General features: G+C 33.5%; 2 protein-coding genes across 2 annotated transcripts in view; one reads left to right on the forward strand and one right to left on the reverse strand.

Annotated features, from left to right (window-relative positions):
- LOC117235010 overlaps positions 1-27,789 on the reverse strand; it is a 281,666-nt gene that overhangs the window by 34,029 nt on the left and 219,848 nt on the right. The window lies entirely within an intron of this gene.
- Positions 12,526-27,789, forward strand: part of LOC117235009 (class A basic helix-loop-helix protein 15-like) — a 288,550-nt gene continuing 273,286 nt past the window's right edge. The window contains exon 1 of the mRNA XM_033496629.1: positions 12,526-12,556. The gene's annotated coding sequence lies outside the window, so the exon portion shown is untranslated. The remainder of the gene's footprint in view (positions 12,557-27,789) is intronic.

A 27,789-nucleotide genomic window follows, 5' to 3' on the forward strand; every position in this document is an offset into this window, starting at 1 on the left:
TTCTGTTAATTATGAGCTAATGAATGAAATATTTATGTGTTGATTCATTGCAGTGTTGTTAGTACCAAATTGTGAAATGGAATACTTATTGTCAGATATTGATTTATGATAGATCAAATTTTAAAAGGAAATATCTCGTCGTACACAGAGTGGTTAAATTGAAATTGTTTGTTTTTAGTCTTGGATAAAATAAAATATTCGGATGTTGGGTCGTTACACGAAGTTTTAATATTCACGTGTATTGTATATGGTCACGCGTACAGTGACCGATGTTATTCACGTGTGATATATTCGTGTCAGACATTTTTCACACATTACGTTTATAACATAATAATTCGCAAATAAAACATCTATTTATGTAGAGTCTTACACGTGTAGAAATAAATTTCATACTCAGAGTCACTTAATTGGCACATCCAATGAATTCGTTTCATCTAATAAAATCTTAATAAGTAATGAAAATTCGATTACCAATAAATGTGTTAATCAAATCAACACCTATCCACGTGAGTCAGTAATTACATTTAGAAGCATTTAATCGTCGTCAAAGGGTTCCACCGACGAGTCCCTGCGCCACTACGAATAATTCGCAGATTATCGGCTGATTGAACGCGACCTCGGTGAAGGTATTTGGAGAATTCTCGTTCTCGTGGCGACCTTAGAAGGCCTTCTCGTGACTGTGTCGACTCCCCATAATTTTCTCTCTCGCTTTTATCCCCCGTTTCTGGCTTGGCCGGTCTACCTCTCCTGACATTAGACCTGCAACGCAACCCGAGAACACCGAACAGTTGCATGGCTCTGAACTGGCTATTCTAACGTGGTCAGTTCTCCTGGATAGGATTTCGCAAACGTTCTGTGCTTGGATTCCTATTTCTTGCTCGGTTTCATGACCTCTTAATTTTATGGAGTATCGAAAACACGCTGGCCAGCGCTGCAATAATAAGCATGCAACGTGTTAAATTGCCATCCGGTAAACGCAAGCGATTTCGTTGCATGACTTGACGTGACCGCTGGCCAGCAAATTCTTCCCATACATTGTAACCTCTATCACGTCGAACGTTGCAAGATGATACAGGTTTCACGCTTTTGTACGAAGATAATTTAAGCTTTGCCGCCAGTACAGTTACATATATACAGGATATGCCAAACGACACCCTTTAACGATAGAACCTTGTCAGTGTTTTATATTCTGTGGGTATAATCAAGCAAAAAAAAAAAAAAAAAAGAAAAAGATATACCATGTACATATGTATGTGTGTAAGATGTCAGAGTATCAGCTTAGGAATTTGAAGTGGCACAAAGTAAGATGCACAATAGATCTATAAGAAATAGAGAGTAAGAAATAGGTTAATGTTTAAGGTAAATGAAAGGAGAAAATGAATGAGAAGAATGGGTGAGTTAAGTTGGTATTTTAAAGCCAGGATAAATGTAAACCAAGTCCAAATACATTGGCTATGAGGCTGAAATAACGAATATATGTACGTGGTAAAAATTTTTTATTGGATATTCCAGAACCTCGCTACAAAATTAGTGTAGTTGAGTAATGTTTATTCTAGGATAATTCTCTGTTTCGAAAATCACAAATATTCGTAATGCGAGTCATTCGAAAGTCACGTAAATCAACACCATAAATTGAAAAATACTGGAAACGCCCAAGCACTGTTTTATAAATTTACCTTAGAATTTACCATTATTCCTATGATTGTTTTTGCAATGAATGAACTCATGGAAGTGAAACATTTGTTTTGAGGTGAATTACTAAACATGTTGGTTTATTTATTAAAGGAACGAGTGATAAAATTGTAATAGTCAATTGCATTAAAATCACTGTAAGTGCAAGAACAGAGAGAGTGTATGTATAATACGCTCGCTATTCGACTAACCATTTGACTATTTGACTCGCTATAATGACTGTCCTAGGGAGCACGTTCGTTTATTTGTATCAACCGGCGTTATTATAAAAAGTTCAAATGTAACTCCGGTTGGCGATTACAAATAACGGCGATAATATTTTGTCCGGAGTTCGTTTATCTTTGAACCTAGCAAACCAAAACAACGTTGGTATTGCAAGACACAATAATGTGAGTCTCTGCCGATTCAAATCTCCCGTTGACTCACGTGCCGCTACAGTTTCTTGAGAATTGAATATCAATCGTGTACTCACGTAATGAAAATAAAAGCTTAACCCCTTAACCTACGATTTACGTTCGAGAATTTTGGGCCGATTTACGTTTGGTCCGGTCATCTACTACGGGCTATGCCCGTAATATTTACGTCTGGCCCGATCATCGTACTACGGGCTATGCCCGTAGTTGTAGGTTAAGGGGTTAATAAAATACAGGGTTGACCTGTTTGACTTCTCAGAAGCTCATATAAAATCATGATTCTATGAATTTTAAGACACAAAATATTCCTGTTAAATACCAATTTCAGCGAACAATTACCATGGTTTCCAAGTAAATTGAATCTCAAGTAAATTCCGGAAAAAATGAAAATTGTGGTTCATTAATATCTAGCAAGAAATTTTAACGAACTGATTGTTCTCGTATTGTTCAGTAGAACGGTTGACCGTTCGCTTCTATTCATTTATGAGGGTTATCATTATCTTGTCAAGCGAGTAATTACACGAGTCGGGAGCAACTAAGAGGAGAGTATAGAATTTATTGAAGAGAGCAAAGGAAGGGAAAATGGTTAGCTACGATCCAACTTATTAATCCGAACGTATTTAAAGAGATGTGGCTTCGCGATAAAGCGCCGATACGATTATGTGACACGTATAGGGTAAAATGCTCGTTATTGTTCATTCCAACTTATTATAACCTTAATGAGCGTACGGTGGTAACGGTATCTGAAAGATCGACGAATGGAATGCTTGCAAAAAGAGGCTAGATCGCTTGTCAGACACTCGAACCTATTACAAGCTCTGCTGAAGGTACGAGGTTAACCTCGTGTCAATTGCAATTGATCTATTAAATCATAAATGCCTCACCCTTGTTAATTACTTCGTCGACCAGAAGGTCAATAATTCCAGCCACTGTTTTCATGTTCCGTGATTGCTTCTTCAGGATATTGATATATGAAGGTATATTCTATAATGGATGTGCATTAAGGATATCATTTATCATGAATAAATATTAGGATGAAAAGGAAGACACGAGGAAGAAAATTTTTAATGAAAAATAATTGGAATTTTTGCTCAGTTCTAGATTTTTTAACGTGCAACTTTTATAATATATTTTATAATTTAATAATAACCGTTTTACTTCATTTTGGATATTTAATCTCCACAATTGATATTATTAGTATGGTAGGAGATAGATTGTTATTTAATCTTAGTTTCGTTTTGCTTTATGCGTGTTGATATTATTTTGTATTTTATATGATAAAGACGATTAATGACATTTAAAATATAAAATACAAATTTAAGAATGAAATTAAGTATCTAATACAATGAATCTAGTACAAATGATCCAACTAAATCAGTTATGGATGAAATATCTGTAATAATATCTGCCAGAATGTAAACGAGAAAGGCATAAATAACAAGTAATACTTTGATACGAATAAAACGTATTTTAGTGAATTCCTTATTGCAAATATGATAGGAATTCGACACTCGTTTCTGTTTAACTATAAACATTGGAACTTTAATTATCAAATATATATGTACAAATATAATTCCACGGTAATGTAATTTTTTTAAACAGCCACGAGGAATCACATTTCGAAACTTGTATTACATTTCATCTAACCATTCTATTGCTTGAATGACACAAATTCAATCGTTCGTGATATTGCGTAAACATGACATGATACCAAAACTTCAACCTCTCACATTTTCCGCGCAGATTATTATTGTACGTGTAGATTTCGATCCTTCGATAACAGGAATAGATTAGCCACGGTATTAATCGTAATAAGACTTGCATCATAAATCATGCATAGTTAATCGATGCTCGAGAAGATTGCAAAGTATCTGGAATAACGTAGGATTCGATGCAAGATATTCTTTATACACCTTTCACATTTCACGTGCACAATGGCGACCGTGTACACGATACACTCATAACGCGGACGATTTTTCGTGCGGATCAGTTCATACTTTACAACAATTACGGCTTTCGAAATATTTTTCCATTCTCGGTACGATATGTAATTCAATTGTACCGTTCTTCCACGTTGTATTTGCCTCACGGAATTTCTCTCCCTGTCTTTCATACAAGTTCGTATCTGTTAGATTACATCTAGTCCCAGTTTACTACCGTCCAGAGCTTAAATACTGCAGAGGTTAAAACTTACGGTAAAATTGCTATCTTCGTCTTCGATCGAGTTCGCATTAGCGGGTAATGCTTGCCTACGAAATGCACGCAGAATCGATCGTTTAAACCTCGCAACAGAGAGAAATGGATATATTAAGAGAAGATGAAAAAATGTTCATAATTGCGAATTTTATCCCAGCCCGTATAGTGTTAAATTATAGTCCGCGAATATAGTCACGGCCTAATCAGGCTATTACTATATCGTTACGGTTTAATCCGGTTTAGCTAAGAACTCTTGTTTCCGTTAGAAAAATGTATTAATGATCTATCCGAAGAATTGTTTTTCAAATATATTTTCAGATTTTCATGACGGAAACGATGTTGATCCTTGTTAGAATGAATTAAGAAATAGAAGAAACAACGTTTTTTTGTTCGCCAACAAGTAGTTTTCTCAGCGATATCGGTGATTTTATCAAATGCTTCTATTGTTCCTTTAAATGGTTTAAGAATTTATTGTGATAAAAGAATCTACTATTAATACCCCAGCATTAATTTCAAATTAATCACAAAATTGGTATAAGATTGAAAGAACAATGTCAAATTTTTGAACAGTAGTGTATATTCGTTGTTAACAATTTAAAGCATCTCTCATCCAAATGCCAATAATAAAAAGAAAGTTATATGAAATAATAAAATAATTTAATTAGTAATATAACAAGTGTGAAACAAATTCTCTTGATTTAATAAACTAGCAACTTGAAAGAAGTTAACAATACGGCAGAGAACGATGCGATAATAAATAGAGGAATAAGTAAAATAAAGTAGAATAAGACAGAGAATAAGATAGCCTGGTTCTCGGCGTTGTTGAGTAATGTATTTCTATTTGCCGACATTGGCACCAGGTACTTACCTCGTTCGAGTGGAAGCGTCTCTTATTTATCCACGAAACCGCGAAGCCACTGTCCATGCGAGAGGCAACAAATCAAAATCGACAAAGGAACTGTCGGCGCTTCGCTCGGTAGACGATGAAGAGCAGGTTGAGCGAAGCGAAGAAGAAACATTTGTACGAGTAAATCAACTGGGAATGGTACGTGTTTCCTGAACAATGGATACCTTGTCGAGAATTCCAGAAACGAAGACCAGAATCGTTTATTTCTGATTGATTAAAGAAAAAGGTAAAAAGAAAAAGGGAATAATGGAATCAGGATTATAACTTCGATAATGTTTCTTTTACATTTACAATATTCTCGATGTTATTTTCATAGCGTGATTGAAATTTAAAGATAGATTAGCAGGTCATTGTCATATTCAACATGAAATCAATCCTGACAGTCCTTTACAAAACACACGAAAGCTCGTGAATCTTCTAGAAAACACATGCTCCTGAATATGCTATCAAAAAGTCCACACGTCCTATATACCGGCGTTCTATTTCTTAACTGTTCTAACTCCATCCTTCAGAAAAATGTAATTAATCAATTCACATATCTCTCATTGCTATAAAGAATACACGTTTTTTTTTATAATACGATGGAAATTCTGCTTTGAAAGCAACAAATTCAGTTGAATTCAGTTTGTTTAAATTCTAACTCCACGCGATCATTTTAAACTTCATAAACCTTAAACACAGTTTTCTCAATTTGTAAATTAATGGACGTAGAACAGTTAAGAACTAAACGACGCACCTGCGAGTCGGTATTTTTCACATTCGCTGTAAACGTTTGCTCTGACCATTTCCTAGCCTTTCCTTTCTGTCGATCCAACCTCGCTGAAAACGATAGTACAACAAGGTAACCAACATCAGAAATGAGAGGACGAAGAGAAAGAAGAAGAACAAGATGCTCAAAGAGCCGAGCATTTGTTCAGACGGACGGATGAATATGGGGGAGAGTGCACGTGGTAGAGGCTCAGTGTGGGCAGTACGGTAACCTTCCCGGACAATGGGTATCTTGTCGAAGGATCTACGGGTTAGCGGCAAGATAATACAACGCGGCAGTGTCCGAGGTGGTAGTATAAACCTGGATCGCAGAAGGTGGAGTCACCTGTAAAATGTCGGCACAATGCCTCGACCACGTCACAGGTGTCTCGCCGTGAAAGTCCGCAAGGGGTACGTCAACCGGCTAACGTTCCTGGTCGGTGTCCCGGTGGAACCCACGTATTCAGACAATGAGTAAAGAGCCATTAGATCGATTGGACACATTGTAATTGCGCTGGCCAAGCCAATGCGATATTAGTCGTTAATTTATTGAGGGCTGGATAGTTGCGTTGTCTGACTGGACGAACTCGTGACAGAAACGTGGGTGCATGAGATACTGACATTTTAATGGGAGCAGTGACATTTGTTAATGTACCCTTCGAGGAGCTTGTCCCTCATTGGGTTTCATTAATTAAAATAATTAGAATTTGTATAGTTGCTTAATATGAAATGGTTTTGTTAAGAGGAGTTTGTGTATTTATTTGATGTAAAAGAATTTGTTGAAAGCTGTTCGTACACTAATTTCATGTAAGAGGGTTTGCTGAAGGGTGTTTATGTACAATAATTTGATATAAAGAGATTCGTTTAAGAGATGTTTACGTATATACTCATCCGATATAGAAAGATTTATTAAAAATATTTTACGTGATAATTTGATACGAAAGGGCTTGTCGATTGGCTCTTTTCTTCTTTTTTATGCAATTCTAAGATTAGAAATGCAGACGTTCCATTGAGAAGATCGATAGCCTTATCTAGCAACGAGTTGCCTTTCAGCTTTTAACATAGAACAATTGTATGTAGAATATGTGTATTGCTCACAGAAATCGTTATTATATGCAATGATGACTACAGAAATAAAGCGATCACGGGTACTATAAAAATGTTTGTAACCGTACCAAAAAAATTGATCTATCCCATTAAATCTCTTCTACAATACAATTGTACATATATCAAGCACACGTTGTATCTACAATACGAAACGTCGAATTAAATCATTCAATTATGTTTACATTCCGATGCAAATATAAGCTTCGCTAGACATAAATCAATCATATACGGGCACAAATTATTTCTACAGTACCAAACGTCGAATCGAATCGTTGAATTAAGTTGCAAATAAGTTCCAATGCAGGTACAAACTACCTATATTAAAACATAAATTGTCCACGTAAATACGCAAATCACCTAACTAAATCTATTATACCTGTACTCTATCTATATTAAACGAAGAACATGAGCGTAACTTTTGCGATTGACAAAGCTTTCATTCATCCTAAATATATTTCGCTGATATAACGTGATATGTAATTACATCGATTAAACGTTTTGTTTTATCCATTAATCATTGGGCAAATAGCGTGTCAAATTGCCAATTAAATATAAAGCATACGATATTGAGTGTGATAAACATAAAAACTTCTGGAAAGTCTTAAAAGACATTTTACAAATTTTGGCTAATTTTTGGCTAAATGATTATGTGCTAATCGATTACAAAGACATACAAATTATCTTCACAATACGGTAGAACTTCGATTAACCAATTTAATGCTCGGTGGATAATCGAAGCTCCACGAGGAACAAGTGAAAACGAATTTTCTATAGCAAAATAAGTTCTCTCTTCTTATATCTGTGTTTAAATTTGATCTATTTTCTCAATTTTATATAGATTAGTTTCTTCCACTAATTTTAAAATAGAAGAGATCCGATTAATCGGAGTCCTACTGTATTAAATGTCCACTCGAATCACATCCATTCGAACCTCGATGGTTTACTGCACAAATATTGTACGTTCATCTTCCGTAATATTTGTTTTTATGTGCAACAAATAATTCTCCACCGTTTCTTTATGCTGCTTGAAAATCATATTCACATCTATTTCATAAATTTGTCAAAAAATAACATTTCTGTTTTCTGTACTTAGTGTGTACATAGAGATCCTCAAGGACCATCGTCCATGTTTATTTAATTACAAAGCACCATTGAATTATTTTAACCGTTTTCCTCGAAAACGTTAACAGTGGGCGTACAATATTTATGCAGTAGGCGGCCACCCATCGCTGTTCTAATCATACAGGTCATTGTTAGAAACTCGTAAATGTTCACCGAAGATACCACATACCGAATCAAATCATCCAAATGGATCTTATACAAAGCGAACCGTTCGAAAGCTCCAGGAAGAAGAAATGAAAGACAACCTACCGTTACGCCAGGCTAAGCGTCCGCAGTTGGCACATTCCAGTAGAAGCGCGGGCGGTCCCCGGTTGTAAAGATACTAGTCTGATACGCACCAGTCGACGTAATACCGACGAATGAATCACGGTTCTTGTAGGAAGTGACCAGCCGGTGAAAATGTCCGGTTTAGACAAAGGCGAAGCGCGGTCTAGGCCCGGTGAGTGGCTGAACTCTTTGTAGTCGCGCTAACGAAGAGGGTCGGGCCGATAGACGATCTCAGCACGGCTGGAATGTTTTCGTCTGGCATCGAGCATCGCATCTGCCATTAGCATTCGAGCCCTCTCGCCTCGATGGTGCGACGTTCACTGTTAGATTCGATGCTGGTCAGACCCAGCGTCGTGCACGATTCCATCAAAAGTCCGAGCTACCAGCTGATCAGGATGCGCTCGTCCACGCTTGGTAATTTATCTTGTCTCTCGTGCTGCCGAGCTGCTGCCGGATAGCTACCGCTTTCTGTTTCCATGCCACTCGACGACGATCCGATATAGAGATATCGGATTCATACTCTGCTGTGGAATCGAGTTTGCATCTTGGTCCATCTTGTTTTGCGAATTTTTAATCCTTTGCGAACGTATGTCTATTCAGTTACCAAAACAAAGAGCCATTCTAATTATACAGGGTGGTTGGTAACTGGTGGTACAAGCGGAAAGGGGGTGATTCTACGCGAAAAAAGAAGTCAAAAATATAGAATAAAATTTAAAAATTTTAAAAATTTTAAAATTTTAAAATTTTAAAATTTAAAGATTTAAAAATTTAAAAATTTAAAAATTTAAAAATTTAAAAATTTAAAAATTTGAAAATTTAAAAATTTAAAAATTTAAAGATTTAAAAATTTAAAAATTTAAAAATTTAAAGATTTAAAAATTTAAAAATTTAAAAATTTTAAAAATTAAAAAAATAACGATTGTCAATCGAGACAACGATTTACAGTGAGATCCGTTATAACAAGACGTGATAAAGTGCACGCGTACCGAGCGAAAATTCAAAGTCGATTTTCTCGAAAACAAAACCTCAAATGAAAAATTTTTATTTTATATTTTCGACTTCTTTTTTCCCGTAGAATCACCCCCTTTATCATACGGACAATGAGTCAACATGCTTTGGAGATGCGTAGGATTATTCGATTATTGGAGATTTTGCAAGTTAGTGCAGTTAGATCCTGCCCCTTCGTAAAATTTAATAACAAATACCCTAAAATGATAAAAATGAATTCCCATTACGCGAGCTGTTTGTCCTCCGACGAGTTGAGGTAAATGCAGTTCTACAGTATGTTTCGAAGGACAGGGAAGATATAAGAATGCAACACGATCTAACATAACGGAATATAATTTAACGATTGCCATTTAAAAATTCATTTAAGCATGTATCTTCCACATTAGGCCACCTGTTTGATTCTATGTTTGATTTTCATAGTAAAAAAGCTTTGTATGTATATAAAAATATTACTAAATTATACGAAATTTAAAATACTTGAACGTAGTTAATTAGTATGTAATGCTATAATAGACACAACGGCGCGTCAATACTTTCTGTAGCTACTGTAGCTAACATTAAAGACCCAGAACTACAACTACCAACGTAATTTCCTCGATTTACCATTTCAACTTTTCCTAAAAATCGTATCTTTCCTTACAAGCTTTCAAATTTAATATACTCAATTCATTTCACAAAATCAACAACCGTATTCTACGTTAAAACCCTCCAAACCTCTTCAAACTCAACCATTTCCGCGAACCTCGTAGATCGAAGGTATACGCGCAATCCGATGGAAAGGAGTAGCTCGATTAATTTCAATACCAATATACGATCCGTATAGTTACCTGCACTACACGGTCGAATCGAAAAATCTTCTAATTGAAGTAGCCCGATACACGCAAACGAGAACACGTGCACACAGAACGTTCCATTAGCTGGATCCACGTGCTCGCTCGCGCAGCACGAGCAATCAGCAGCGTGTATACTCGACGAGCGCGAAGCGAAATAAAAGCACAGGGTCCAGGTTGCGGGTCGAAGTTGCATCGATGCGTGCTTCGTAAAACAGTATCCATAATGCATCTACCACGCCCTAAAGAACTTCCATCTCGCGGCCCGTGCCTGCGAGCGAATCGCCCCAACTCGTCTCGATTCTGCCTCGAATCGAGTTATATAGCACCGTGAGGCCTTCTTCGTGTCCGATAAAAGGCTCGTTGCGCGCTAATAAACACGAGCCCCGGCGGACTTCGATCGCGCTACGTCCGCTAGAGATCCATCGATGTCGATGCCGATTCTGTCGTAATGGTACGTGGAAACGATTTGGATCGACGATCGCCGGAAGTTGATTTAATTCTCCAGTGGTTTCCTATGGCGAGGTATGCGATGGTTGGAACGGGTTTGAGAAAGTACAGGTTCTCGTCTTGAGAAGATATGGCATCGATATCGTTGCAATTTATTGATTTCGAAAGAATTTATTAGGTATACAGTGGCTACGAAAATTGCTATTGACACATCATTGTATTTATCATAACTGTTGCATAGTAATTAATTCGATCGAAATATGTTGCATTTCGTATCGTTCAGTAGTATTTTCATAGAAGTAGAAAAATTTGATATTTGATGAACGAAATGTATAGAACTTAATGAAAAACTGGTTTATTGAAAAATAAGAGTATATGCTAATATTTTCTGTGGCCACTAAATTTAAATTCATAACTATAGTAGATAGACCGCGGATGGTTATGCAAATCTATATTTCTACCGCTATAACTGTAGAAATGGAACATAAATAGAAGTTTATTTCACATGTTGAATATTCTAATCGATATTATGATTTGAATACTTTGTATATCTTCTATTATGCGCGTAGTCGATGTCTTTGTATTTTTTAATTTGCTATAGATGCATAGAAATGATGGGCATCATATGAATAAGCAATTAAAATACTGCTGATGCAGCTGCTGTATTTTTATTTATATCGAATATTTGTTACTTTAAAGGATGATACCAGATATATTGCAAATTGGTTTGTATTTGATTAAAAGGTTTAAAAAAGAAAAATATTCGTAAGTCGATTCGAATCTTATATCGAAAATAAATCATTTACACGTTTATTTCGTCTACTAAAATTGGAACATGAACTTTAAGGAAGGTGGAGAAGATAAAAGAAAGTTTGACTCGAGATAAAATAAGATTATGATTTATGAAGATGGCTGCATCTTTATTAAAGGAAGCAGAATGTTCGTGTCTCAAAACACGTACAAACCAAATTATCTACATGAGAGCGCAGTGTCGTTATTAATAAGTATTTTACCTGTGTTGCAGTATGATCGAAATTAATTTTGAGGGCTACTTTATTATTAACTTTCGGGAAGATAACATCTCGGACGATTATCGAGGCTCTCTTATGAATTACATATCTTATTAATCAAAAAGTCGGAGAGAATGTAAAAAGTAATTGGAGCGAAGAGTTGGTTAACAAATTATTTCATGTTTCAGATTAGTGTATTTGTATTATTGCTATTAGTTATAACTGTATTTTGTGAGGAATAATATAAAGATTACGTGTTCTTATTATTTCAAACATTATTAAGAAGAATTAGGCGCTGCTTGTATATCTATATTTTTTTATAATTAATATATTACTAACAACAATTTCCTCGTATTGTGTTATTTCATAATGGTTAGCTTCTCCAAAAGACTATTATATCTAATTTTAAACAAAATTAATAATTGCACGCAAAATCAAATAAAGAAACAGACCTGCATCAATATTCCAAATGCTGTAACTTAAATTACATTATGTATTTTGTTTTGTGACTGTGCGTGTTACGAATTGAAATTGACTAATTTACAATCGTAAACCGAAGCGCGATCAAAACATTTTTCTGCTAAACTCGAGTTTGAAATCAATTGATATTGGAATTTCCTTGAGCTATTTGTAAGAACAATCATAATCACAGGTTAAATTTCGAGTTAGGCATTTTTCATCAACTTTCTCGTCTGCTTACAGAATGTAAGAACGCGCTTATGTACGTGTATATTCCTTATGATGTTGCAGATGGTTGCAGTGGGAAAAAAGAAGGAAAATGGACGATACTTCATTTCCGCTGCAAGGGTGAGTGCTATAGACAATATATTTTATACTTTACATGTTTGACCCTCCTATGGTCTTCGAAGTTTTACGTCGTAACTTCACTTTTCCAATAAACAAAATAATATAATGTTTTTAGAAAACTAGCATCGTAAAGAATATTCGGAACAACTGCTTCGTATTATCGTGAAACTTTAAAAAGCTTTTAGTGATAAAAAAAAACGATTAGGTGGAAAATATCTCGGATAATATAGCGGGGTCAAATGCTTGTAGTAGTAGTTCTACAAAAATATTTAGTTTAACTTATCAATACATTTTTATTCCTTGTGAAGAAACATACAGATCAGATATGTTCTTCCATTTGTTTTTAGGAATTAGTTCTTACTAATTTTTATTTATTATTAATTTTGACTAATTTTATTTTTAGTTTTTTAAATAAATGTGTTAACGGTAATAGACAGTACTTATTCATCATAGTGTGCTCATTTGCTCAAAACTTACTTACCATCAAAATCAGTTGATCTTTTTTTCTTGGAAGAGAATATGTAGAATCTGTCTATTGTTAATATTTTATTATTATTATTTTTGATAATATTGTTACGAAAGTAAGGAAACTCAAAAATAGTAATTTTACAAGAAACACTAAAGATTATTTTTATCAATCAAATTCATCGGTAAAAGGAACAATATTTATAAAATCGTGCTTGCTATTTTCAGTTTATTAATTGTAATGAATTCTAAGAAACATTCTCATAATAATAACATGAGCAATACATTTATCGACTTATCATTTTGTAACAAAATAAAATTCATTCTTCTGTGAACTTTGTCATTCTAATCTTGTTATTCTATCTAATTGTCTTATTTTTTGCAAAGTAATAGTATGTAAATTATATGAACGTTTCTTACTTAATTATCATAAACATTATGCAAATATTTTAGCATGATAATAGGTATATTATTACCATGTTTGCATTCATTATTATCGTCAAGCATTTAGATCACATAGAATATAGAATTGAACTGTGTTATTTATAGTATATTAATTACAATAAAATACAATAATAAGTAGTATGTAGTCATAAATAGCTTTTACGTGGAAAATACCATAACTTCTGGAATAAATTACTTTAAATGTTCTTAAGCAACGATAATTTGCTAAAATTAAATACTAACCCTTAATAAGTAACATATGCATAATCACAAGAAATCTCGATAAGAGAAATAACATAATTTCTTGAATAAATTAAATATTAAATGTTTCTAAGCATCAATAATTTGCTAAACTTATATCGCGTGTACGAATAAAGTTCTGCATAATATACTTATGTATTTCTCCAATATCTACTATACATATTGTTATTAATGGAAGTTTATTAAGGAATAATAGCTAATGAAACTCTAATCATTTTATATTAGAATTTTGTAACTGTATATCACAATTCGTAATGAACGATCAAGTGCAGATATGTGCAGATATATGCAGATAGTGCAGATAATTTCCCTGGTCGATCTCGTCATTCAATCTTTAAATTACACTGGTCGTTATCAAATTGCTACTGAATTATTCAATTTCGAATAGTATCAAATATCCTAAATGAGAATTCAAACTGGGTATACAAAGTGGATGTATTTCACGTATCGCGTTACAACAAGATAATTAAAAAGTACAAGACGAAGAGCAATGCTTGTAAAAACGTTTCAAACAGGAGGTAGCCGAAGAGTAGCGATTCTTGTCTTTCGTAGGGGTCAAGCGCAATTTAAGATAACGCGAATTTTTCTAATGCCCTAACCCGCGTAGCAGTTGTTAGACGCTTATCAAACGTTGTTATCATCGAGCAATTATCAGACGTCGTTGCATGTCTACTTACAACTAGCACTCGAACGCTTTGAACTTTAATTATCGAAGGTGTTGGCCGATGATGAAGTTGCCCTCCTAACTTTCTTCGTATCTTTGCCAACCTGAACGTTTCGCGGTAATCGATAATAACTACCTAAACGTGAACGTCAAAGCAATAATGGCCACTATAAAACATTCCGTAAAACTAAAACTATCAGGGAACAGTTAAAAAGCGTTTATAAAGCTCGTTCTAAGTTGGAAATAAGTTTGTTTAAAATCGGACTTTATTAGGATTGAAAGAGTCGATGATTAGAAATAAAACTAGAAGATGATAGTCGATATACTGGGTTGGATGAATAGAAGTATGTACTATTATACTTTGGATGTCTTTAAAGTTAAAAGAGAAAATTCAATTAAATTATTCAGTTCCGTTTATTCAATTTCAAATAAAATTACTTTATGTAATAAGAACTATTGTACGCCTGTAATAATTGATTTTTATTTGCTTTTAAAATATTTGCTGTAAGAAGAAGAGTTAACAAACGATAACGTCTTAAGAAAGCACATAAACATGATTTTAGTTACAATAGTTGGTCATTACCATCATAATGATCTACAACTATACGAAATATTTTTTAGTAAAAGAAATTGTTATCGTATTTTCATGGCACTGAGAATATTTAAATCGATAACTTTCATTATCCATGATATATTGTTTTTATTATGAAAATAAAATCATTTAGTAATAAAAATGAAGTATGGTAATAACAATTGTAATAATTACTATCGTGAAAAGAAACGATGAATATAGAATATTTCATGAAATAACATGAAATATTGTATATTGATATTTCCTTAAAATTACATTTTCAACGCTGCTGCTGCGACTCGATAAATAAAATAGAATAATTATATTTTTATAAGAATTAAATAGATAGAAATTCACATAAATAAAGTTCTTCCTCATTCGAAAATAAATATAATAAATCGTAATTATATAATCATTCAAGCATCTGACTCGATAATTGGTTTGAAGATCCGGGATATTATATAAAATTATTCAGAAATTTTCCGGTTTCTTCAAAATAATAATTCATTCATAATTCATAATTCAGAATAATATATTCACGAAAAGTTGCACTCTAAATTACATAAATCATTTAGTAATCTTCAAGCTACACGGATTGTCATCAGATGGCTATTGAATTATTCAAAGCTTAACAGTATTTTATACAAAATGTCGTTAAAGATAAAGAAAGTAAGGAGAAATGGAATGATTATTGTCGAACGTGCCTCGCAACCGATATTGAAAATTACAATATACAAAATAAATGTAAATATTGTATATCCTTGCACGAAGATCTGTGAAATATTTCATTTCATTTTTAATTTTTTGTGCTTGCGCGCGAATTCGGCACGTTCACTCGAGACACTACACTTATCGCACGCCAAACGAATATAAAGGAATATTAGACACAAAATGTGCGATCGAAACGAAGGGAATGTGCGTAGCGAAGCTTCAAAATCTCATGGCTCGATCGTAGCAGCAAGAAAATAGCAGCACGAAAGGTTTGCTTCTCGAGACGATTCTTAGAATGAAATACAAATAATGACGAATAAACGAATTTGATTTTCTCGATACGATTCTAATTTCTCTCTGTAACAATGAAGGCGTTCACTGTCGATAGACCAGGCGATTCTAAGTTGTCTCCGAAACGACAAACCTAGCGATTCTAATTTGCTCGATTCGCTTGAGAGTTTGGTAGGGCTCAGATGGAAATTCGAAATCATTCATACTGATTGACTGGTCATCGAGCGCAAGAAAGATCCAATTAGCAAGCTCGTTGGATTCATCGTCATTCGCGCATTTCCACGCGCCCGAAGCACAGGTCGCTCTTGGCAGGAAGCTGGTGAACGATATTTGGACGAACATGAGGCTTCGAACGATTAGGTAGCAATCGTGGAAATTCCTTCGAGTGACCTTCGATCGGTCAGATCGTTACAATTAATTAAGACATCATTCGGGAGTAACCACGATAACATGACGAACATAAAAGTAAAAGAGATTGTTACTATTGCTGAAATAAATCGCCGTAAGTCTCAATGTCTCGACACAAAAATAGCCCTTTGTCTTCGAAAGCTGTGGCATAAAATTATCAACGAAAATCCTCATCTTTTGTTACCTCGGACGGAACAATTTTCTTTTTAATTGAAGTTCCATTTTTGAATAATATCACATATATTGATTAAATTGAAATTATATAGTTTTGTAGTAACTGGTTAGACAGCTATCTTGTTTTATTATAAAAAGAAGGAACTGGTGGATTTCAAAGTAATATTATGAGCAAATTTATTTTAGATGTACAATAATTCGAAGAAAATGAATTTCAAAATGAAACAAAAGTACATTATAATCAGTGTTATAATATGTATTTCAATAATCTTTAGAAATAATTTAAAGGATATAGAATTGATTAAATGTTTCATTCGCTCACAGCAAAGTAAATTATATAGAAATTTTGCTTAGCGTTTAACCGGTACAGAAGTAGGTCTCTGATCTCGCCACAGTTATTTAAATAGAGGGTTCTGACCATATAAGAAAAACAGAAAACAAGGGAATCTCGCGGCCGTCGTCGCAAGAATAGAGATACCCAGCAAACAGAAGTATGCAAGAAGTAGAAAGTCTGCAAGTTACAGACGTCTCTTTTACCGATGGTAGTCCGGTGAGTTAATTGGACGCTTTACAACTGGCGCTAGCAAACGATCTATGTTCTTCTTTACCGATTGTATAGTCGGTATGAAAATTATGCGCATATTTATTTACACTGATTTACAAATTTAGTTTAGTCTACAGTTTCAAAATTCCCTACGAGAATTTAGTTGAAATTCATTTTTCCCTAGAAGAGTATTTTTGATGATTCGAAACTTGTATATGCCACAATTTTTTTTCAAATTATAGATTACCTCTCGATTTATTCGTTTTATCCAAGCACCGAGTATCAAAATTTGTTAATTTGTTGCGGAAGTTCTAAATCAATTACATATTCTCGTAAGAAAATGTCTTGAATAATTTAAAATAAAAATTTTGTTTCAGTTTTAAAGCGTTAAAAGAGAAATTTATTCTTCTATTTCGTGTGTCGTAAACTAGAAATCGTATTTTGAAATGCAACGCTGTATATCTTAGTAAGAAGAAATATTGTCACATAAATTTGAGATGCTAAAGATAAATTTAATTTAAAAACTATTAAAGCACTTAATCTTGTGAAAGTTGCGATATATCATTCAGTCAACAACATATTTAAAATACATGAAATCATTAATATCCTTAATTACCGAAGAGAAAACGTACTATAAAAATTATTATAAATATCAATCAAAATTGAATTATGTTGAAATATTTATTTACTCAATAAAGTTTATGTCTTATGCCGATTATTTTTTTAATTACTGTCTTATAATATTCTGATTCTCGTATTGAATAAAATATGAAATTAGCTATCATTCGAAATATTCTCAGCTTAGACTCAACGTATGACTCATCGTTATCAAAATTGTCGCTTGTAAACCGTGAATCGCGTTACCACACTTGGTTTCCATAACTATCTACTAAATTTAGATCGTATATCGCCTATATGTTACTTCCAAAGCCATCTCAAGAAGCGACAATATTTGATAGTAAAATAATACGTTTGTTTTCCGATTATAACAACGAACGCCTCGTTCTTACACGTTTAATATTATTTCTTACTGGTTTTCTACATAACTTAACTCTATTATGTTTAAGATTACGGTTTTAGGATCGGTTATAGCGTGTTAAATCGTGAAATTATTTGCCTGTCACTTCCAATCACCTATGTTTTCCGTTGTGTAAAAATTACGAGTAGACTTAAACAAAAATTTGTATAATAATAAAATGCACAGTGTTCTACTCAAAATCTCAGATCATACGATGTTTCGTTTGGCCGGTATACGAGTATGACTGTAATTGAAGAACTTTATCGAAAGTCTGATCTTAGCAAACGCAATCTTGAAAGCTATGGGAATTTACTTGCAAACATTTTAAAAACTGTGGTAAATTAATAATTGTTACTGCAAGTAAAGATCATAGAATAGCGATCAATGAATTTTCACTAATCGCGTTAATGTGAAATGTTTTAATCATAATTGAATACTTATATTTCTCATCTACAAATAGTAAAATATAAACTTTTTCAGAATTTAGAGAATTTTCAGTAATTTTTTCTGGCGTGGTGTAGTGACATGGCTAAATATTTATAATAAGTTAATACTTATTATAGATAAGTATAATTTTTAAGTAAATGTTGTAAATAAGTAAATATTATTTAATTTAAATAACTAATTGAATCTAGCGTTTAGGTCTAGCGGGTAGTGTCTCTTCAGCCTGCGGATCTGGTCCGACGTATCAAGTAGTCCAGTAATTAGGGGGTTTCGATGTTTGTTGACTCTTTTGCTATATCTGTCGCTATATTTTGCTATTTCCTCTTTGACTGTTGGCATCTTGAGGTCGCGATGTATTAGTTCGTTGGTCACGTACCAGGGTGCATTTATAATGGATCTTAGCGTTATGTATGAAAGTTAACGAGTATTTATCGAATATTAAATGTTACACCAATGAGATATTTTTCACTTCATTTTATCCCCTTGCCACTTTTTAAGTTATTTCAAAGAAACCAAATAGAAAAATAACAAGGAAAAGCATCTCGATTTATATGCAAAGGAGACGCGAGAAACGTCATAAAGTCGAGTTTAAGGAACCATTCACCTCGGTGGAAATGATCAAGAAATTCATCCATACGCGAATGTAGCCGCGAGGTCGTACGATGCACGAGTTTATCCTCGCGTGGCGAACCGTAAGAGGAAGACGCGGCCTTTCGAAATCATGTTCGACCCTATGGACCAGCAATTGATAGCCACGGAACTCGGAGGATGCGTTTTCGTTTCGAAGTGCCGGACGAGCATCTAACAGTGGCAGACCGGTTTAATGAGGCCACGTTCGAAACCGCGTTCTTCTTGCATATCCTCCTCGAACAGCCTCCAGGGAACAAACTCCGCGTAATTTCGTTTCGATGGCATATCTGCACGCGTTCACGTCCTTATATACCGACGTACAAGGATCTCGAGCGTGTGAATGGTCCACCATGCTCGTACAAACGATCGCCATGAAAATAGACCGACCTTTTTCGCGAGATTATTTATTTGGATGAAAGATAAAGAGATAGGAATTTTGCTTGGATTTTAGTCGAAGATGGTTCGTTAAGTAACTGTTAAGGAATTTTCTTTAGAAATCATTCGTTATAAGAACTTGTTGAGGAATTTTACTTACAATTGAATGAAAATGATTGTTTAATAGTTTATTAAGCAATTTTATTTAACATTGATTCGTTAAGATTATAATAATAGATTTCGTTTAAAAATTATTAGTTAGACGTTTGTTAACCAACTTTAATTAGAATTGAGAGAAATTAGATCTTACGTGGGTGGCATGATTCTTCATAATGATTTCTCATACACACATATATTTAACTCTGGATATGTCCTTTCCTGTATACTGGCTGTCTTTGAGACGGCCATATCATTTATATTTATATAATTTTAGACGGCGATATTTCTATGATTTAAATCCGGAAGGAAGAGTAGATTTTAAAAAATTATGTGTTCACTAGTGATTATTTCCACTTTTTCGTAGAATCCAAATGGTTGGTTCTGTTCAAATAGGTTGGAAGATTAAATTGGCATACTGTTGAAAAGATAATAAAAGACATTTGTTTAACGAACCAAATGGTTTCGCGTAGCTAAATTCGTTTCAAATTACCGTTTGATTCAATTATGTGAGGTATTTCAAGGTAATGTTCCCAATTAACTAGATCGGTATCGTTCCAAGACAAACGGTAAAAAGTATACATACGTTCTCGAGACAATAACGTACCTACACATTTTGGTGCAATAGAGGATGACAAAGGCTGTACAATTTTGCCAATTAACTCCTAATTAACCGTAAAATACAAGGGAAGTAATCAAAGCGAGAAAATTTATAATGAATTAATGTTTTTAAACGAATATTATATTCTATGTAATTCGTTAAATCAATATTTCTGGAAAGATAAAAAGATTCTGGTATTTATATATTTTGTCGAAACAACATTTCGTTACTTCAAAGTTAATTGTGTCGTTTATTCATTCGTATCGGACAGTTAACGTTACATTATAAGTTTACTTGATTTACTGTCGCTATTAAAAATCAGCTTCTGATTGGCTCATAAAATTCGATATGTGTAATGATTGCCTTAAACGTTCATAAACGAAAGTAGAACAGGAGGACGAAAATTCGTTTATAAGGGAAGCATGAACGGATGATTAAATAAATGTGATGCAATATTTGAAATAAAACAGATGGTTGTTAGCCTTATAAAATGATGCGTCGTTATTTTAATAACATCATATACGAGACATTTCATGATTGCCTTATGTTTTCCATTGCAAAATAATCGAGTTTCATAATTTAAGATAAATTGTAAACCATTAAATTCACTGTCCAGAGGTTCTACAGCTTGTTAAGCTTACTGCTCCATCGAGATCTTTCAGAAGATTCCCAATTTTCCACACGTCCTGTGTACAACCAATTACGCTTCTACTAGTTGCATTATTCGCGTTTCCAAACACGTTTATTTACTTGCTCATCGATTAGACCACTTTTGCGAATCGCTTTCTGTATTTAAAAGAAGGTTAGAAATGCAGTACGTAATTCCCTGATATTTCCGTACCATTTATGATTTGTTATTATTACTAATGGCAGATATTTGTCCCTCTTTTATTATTGTATCTTTCCTGTATCAGTGAGCCCGTACATAAGTAACTAATAATAACAATAACAACAAGAACAATAATAATAATTATTATTGAAAAGAAGGATTTGATCAATTCGTAACTTATAGTGCTGTTATGCAAACGAACTTTGTAAAGACATTATTGTGAGCATGAAAATTATTTATACCGATTATTCACTCTCAGAATGTCTTCTTGTGGTAATCGTAGTAGAAACTATCACGAAGATCAATTTATTTAACAGAAACTTATATTGCAATTCAATTAAAATAGTATAAATCTATTTAATAAATATTATCTCTTTAAATAATAAAAATTTCATTATCTTCGCTCAGCTCAAACTGACTCCATCAGCTTCTTCAAATTAGCTCCATTACAGAGAATTCTAAACAACTTCTGAATTCTAGCATCTAGAATTATGTGAAAATTTCTTTGATCAACTAATACGATCTTTTGAAGAAATTGCGTGTATTTAAATGTTTATTCGAAAAGGCGATTATACCGATAATAATAAATTAAAATAATACCTCATTGCTACTTTTATTATACTAATCGTAAGCCATATTCTTCATATAAAACTATCTTTAAGGAACTAAATGTGCAAATACTTTTCCCAATATTTTATCCACTGTACTTTAGTCAGTCTGTTAGAGTATTAAAAAATTAATTTACCTTTTTCTATCGATCGATCTAAACTTATCATTTACCGATCGTTTGTTTCATAAAAACACTCCACTCTTGTTATCTGCCAAACCATTTACATAGCATGGTATTAAAGAATGATATTGCAATCTGAACGAAACGCTTTTGGAATCACAGCGTCGATCCAGCAAGCCCTGGACAAATTATAAGCTAGCAATTAACCAACGCGTTCCTCTGCGATACAAATCCCCGTAAAAAGAATTTATTCTGTTTGTTAGAGTAACGATAATGGTCGAGGCATAAAGAGACGAAAAATGGTCGGTGGGCGGCTTAAGCTGGGCTTCGGTTACAAATCACGTACATCGAACCGCGTATCGTAATGCTTTTCCTTTCCCTGGCAACCGACAACATCGACGTCAGACCGCGAACAGACGTATTTATTCTACATCGTGGGGCAGTGTTTCTGAAAGCTGCACAATTCTCTCCGTTAAGTTGTTCAGAGCGATTCGATCGTTTGGTTTCGACAGACGGTCTCGAAATCCCATTCAGCTTGAGGGACGAGCGCGCGATTTACTCAACCGTCCGCGAGTCATCCTGAGATAAATTTCAAATACCGAAAGGAGAAATAATAAGATACAGAAAAGAAAAACGGGTCTCCGATTTTGTTCTGTTCCTTTAATTGATTATTTATAGCTGTATCAACCGCTATGTTAAGTTATTATTAACTCGCGTGAAATATAATTTATTATGCAAAGATTGGTTTGGTTGTAAAATTTTTAGAAATTACAATTTGTAATGCTTCGTTACAACTTTTCAAATGATCATCTTTGCAGTAATTTGGAAAATTCTGTAGTCAGATTTTCTTTATACGTACATACTACTATACACGTTTAGTACTTCGTTTCTAGAAATCCGAGCTAATATCATAATTTACCTATCGATATATTTGTATATTATAGAAAGTCGTACACACACGAAGTACTGCTGAAAAAATTACTTGTCGTTAAAAATTTGATCAATTAATTGTTCTATAACGAAGTACGTACTTTAGATGCTGCGTTTTGAACAAGTTACAGATGATAAGATTCGCAATAGAGCTTTTCGTTCAGCTTCTCGAAAGGCTGGTCGATATGCCATTTCCCTCGTCGGGGAGTGCTCGGAGTGACGAGCGAATAGCGAGACTGTACGATTAGGCGCCTTGAGGTCCGTAACACAGTTCCGAGCATCGATGGTATAACTGGGTGCTTCTGGGTTTTATTCAGACAAGATTTACGCTGTACTGTCTTTATGATTCTTCTAGTTTACTGGAGAATGCCGGGATCAGGTGATTAGAAATTGCTTATATTTACATAAATAACCATTTTCTTATTGATACATACTAACTTCGAATGAGTTTTAAGATCAGAATTCGAAATCTTCCCGACTAAGTGGTCTTAAAGTTCATAAGTTTAAAAAATTCGAACTTTGAAATCTCCAAATTTAGAAACTTACTAATAATTTTATATTTAGTTTCTAGCTTTTGAAAATTCGAACTTAAAAATTGTTTATCTTGTAATACTTTAATTTTTATATTTATTTCAAACGATTCTCTTAGAAATTAAAATGTTTGATGTAAAATGTATATGTACATATACAGTCTTTAATGTTAATTGCAATTTTTTCATTCAGCAATATTTTCTAACTTTTGTCATTTTAAATAACTTCACGCACGTTGTATAATTGACTTGTCAAGTTTATTAACTTAATGTACTTAGTTCGCAAACATAGTTCGTGAGTAAGTTGATCTGAAACGTGGAATAAATGTAGAACCATCGAGAGAGAAACTGGTGGTAATTTAATTCAGAACTAAGAAGAAAGAAATATCGCCTTGTACGGTACATGGAATTTTTTAACAAGACTGCAAATTGTACTTAAATCCACATTTACTGTGATTGGTATGGTTAGATAGGAATGATCAAAGAATTAATAATAGACAATTAATGAAAAGGAAATTATTCCTTATATATCAATGGAATTTTTAGATATAATTCTGTATAACATCAAAAAGTGGCCAAAACTTAAATTAACTTTTTCAACTATTTGTGATCTTTAATTAACTTAACACGATCAACATTTCTCTTTCCAAAAATCATTATAAACGTTTAGTGGTAGACGCAACATAAATCCTGTAATCAAAAAGAAAATATACAATTAATAGTAGATTTCTTTCTTTTTTCCTTTTAATTTTCGTTAAATCACAATATTATTTGGACAATATATTTCCAAAATTCAAACAATATTAACATGTAATAATCTTAAAAACCAGTCGTTAATCCTTTTTCAAACGAACTATAGCAGCTAATTTGGATTGAAAAGGATACATACCTATACTTATTAGTCCATCTTAGCATTATATTATATATATTATCATTAGACTGTACGTATTTATGCAAATTCATACTTTTACATTGACAAAGGAGTCACGCTTCGAAAGGGGTATATCTTAACTACTAAATACCATAATGTAAATTTTACTTTTTATCGTTTATATGTATATCTTTCCGTATTATCATCACTCTGTGTCCATATTACCCTTTGGTCCATTGTTGCGTATTTATACTTATCATCACATTATTACATAGCTATCAAATAACGTATGTATTTATCACAAGCATTCTAAATCTGACACCTATTTTATCTACCAAAATAGAAAAATAATAATCGGCCATAATTTAACCCGGTGAACACGAAAAATCCAATTACACAAGGTTAACAGGTAATCTGAACAAAGGTAGTCTTCCACAGAATTCCAAGTCGTCTCTTCGACGAAGACCTTTCCCTTTCGTTCGACAAGGCACCGATAAACTCTGGTTTTAAAGGGAATTCGTGCGTGGGCTTCTAATCTCGTGTTTCGTTCGACGATTTGTTTCACGATCGTGCTGGCCGTAAAACGAGAAGCTCGTTCGAACAATTTACAAAGCGAGAAGGAAAGAGAGAGAAAATTTCGAACGTGCATTGAAGTCACGTTTGCTCGGTTCCATATAAACGGCGCATCGACAATTAGACCGGCATATTATGCCGGTAGACGATCTCGAGCAAGACATAGAACGAAAAAGTTTGATCCAAAAGCAGACGCTCCTAATTACGACGATCCATCTACGATGAAGTGACTGGATCGCGTGATCGCTCGTCCATAAAAGAAAGTTTCGTAAGTTTAACGATCTAGTTGGCGAAAAAGAAGACACCAGGGAGAAAGATGAAGAGAGGAGATGCTTGAATTTCACGAGAGAATTTCCTGGATGGATGTGACGTGGATAAATCCCGTGCATTTACGGGAGACGGTTTAATAGGACCGATTCGTGTGAACGAGATGTGCTGTGAGAAAAATGGTTGGTATGTCGTAAATCGATGTCCAAAGCAATTTGGAAAATTGAATGTTTGTAGAAAGTGGTGTATCTCTCCAGTTTTGTACGATCTGTATTTTTTGTCTTATTTAATAATTAATTTAATCATGATTTTAATTAAGTGTGTTGAAAGGAGACTGTATTTTTGGAAGGCAGATTGAGTGGAAGATGAAGAATGAAATTTACATAATTAAACTGATATTATATATTTTTCTGTTTATAAATTGAGTTCTTTAGGGAAGATAAATCAAGTAAAAACAGATGGGTGGAAAGTTATAAGATAATATATAAGTACCGGCAGTTCAACATATTGTCTGGATGTCTTTCACTTTTTCACATTCGCAGGTATAGCATAGAAAACAGCAATGGTAAAACGTCAGAAAAAGAAAATAATGCAATCTCTTAAATTTTTAACATTGCCTCGTAAGAATAAAATTTCAAATTTCACTACCAACATGTCAATATCATATTGATATGTAATTCTATTCTTTTTAAAAATTCATATTCTGGTTTTTCAAATGATCTTCAACTCTTCCTATTTCCCATTTAATCTTTTTCAATTATAACAAAAATATCTTTGTTCATTTTAAAATCTATCGCAATTACAGTTTTCTAGAATCTAGATTATATACTTTTGTTCCAAATATAAGTGACACGCAAAAAGAAGCCGTGTTTTGAACGAATTATTCGTCGCTCAAATACAAGTTGACAGATCGGTGCAACCTCTTGATCCTATAAAAAGGAAAACACGCTGGACGTAAGAGTCTTAAAATAATTCTCGATGAACCGAGAACGAGGTCGGTGAATAATATTCGTTGGCGGCTGAGAGGAAAGTAATTATAAAAGTGTTATACAGTGCCCTCGTTGAATTATGCATTTCCAGAGAAACCCTGTTCCGCCCTTGTCAACCTGTCACTTCACGTCAACGTTCTCTCTAGATTAAGTTCATTTTCGGTAGAAACACTCGTCGTTTCTGGACCAGACGCCACCAACGATGTGTTTTATCATATTCTGGACACTCTGTGGTTTAACATATTTTTTTTTCTCGACATCGCCTGGTTCATCTCAATTTAGCCACGCCGATTTTCGCCTTAAATGAGTTTTCTGTCGATTTTTCTTTTAATTCGGAAACTAACATAAATTGAAATATATAAATTGTATAAATTAACTGAAAATTTGAGCCATAGAAAATATCAAAGACTATAGATGATATCTGACAATAGCTGAAGATTGGGGCTTTAATTAAAATTTAATAAAATCTTAATTGATTGTTAAATCGTATATTTAATTAAAGATTAATTAAAGTTCGAGGTTGCGTATATTGTAATAAAATGAAATTTCTCATTTTTATAATTTAAAGCGTCTTTCTTTTGTACGGTGTATATTATATATTATGTATCATTTACGTTCTTATTACATGTAATGCTGTATATTTGATGAAAAATTTTATTTGCTTATCGGTTTGCTCTCATATCTTCATTTGCATAAAATATGCGCTTGGAAAATTTATTTTTCTATTTTAATGCTAATTTTATATTCCTTTACGTTCTTAAATTAAATATTGAAACTTTTATTTTGGTCATATCGTGTTCTAAGTACTCTTATTTCTCTCAGAATGCCTAACGAGTACCCTGCAAATATTTACATATTTATGGGAAATTTAAAGATACTACGATGTGGAGAATGAAATGTATCACACAGAATTATATAAGATTATGCAAAGTGAACGTAAAGATAAAATAAAATATCTAAAAATGTATAATTCAATAAACATTACTCAACATGTATTAAGTATTAAACATAATATGTACTGAATTTATTTATGAATTAGTATAAAAGTCGTTTACGAGCCATAAAAAATCTCCTTTGGAATACCGTGTTTCGACAACAACCCCGAATTATGTCGATTTTCTTTTCAAATAAAATTATAGGGGTTATAAAAGTGTTTTAAAAGCAATGCAAATAGTATTCTTCTATGATTACAGATGTGATAGCTGGCGAGGGTGAATGGCACTGATGTAGCACATAAAGATTAAAGACACCTTTCATAATCGATAAAACTGGTTTTTGTGTAGATGGTATGCGTTCACATTCAATCTTTCACGCCTCCCGATGTTTTATCAGGTGGTCGTTGACCTGCTCGACAATCATTTTTACTACAGCAGCACACAATAGATAAATATTTCGTGTAGGCACGTAAGAACGACGACCCTTTGGTTTTTCATTCCGGTTTCAATCAACCTACTGAAATTGGATTTTTTGTTTACCGAGCTCTTTCATCTGGACGAGTTAAACAACCGAACCGGGAGAAAGAAACTATGCTCCCTTGATTTTATCGATGAAACTTCAACCTTTTTTTATCGATGTATTTAATATTGGGTTCAATAGAGAAGAAATGCGATGAATCTACAGTGAATTTCTTATCAGATGTATTATATACACGGTTACAACAAATATTTTCGGTCACATGATTTTTGGATCACCATACATCTCTGTTTAGTAAACATTTAACTCTCATACGAAAGTTGGTATACAGATTCTAACAGATA

Source organism: Bombus vosnesenskii, unplaced genomic scaffold (assembly GCF_011952255.1).
Source record: "Bombus vosnesenskii isolate JDL3184/JDL3185 unplaced genomic scaffold, Bvos_JDL3184-5_v1.1 scf7180000013314, whole genome shotgun sequence".
NCBI classification, from domain to species: domain Eukaryota; kingdom Metazoa; phylum Arthropoda; class Insecta; order Hymenoptera; family Apidae; genus Bombus; species Bombus vosnesenskii.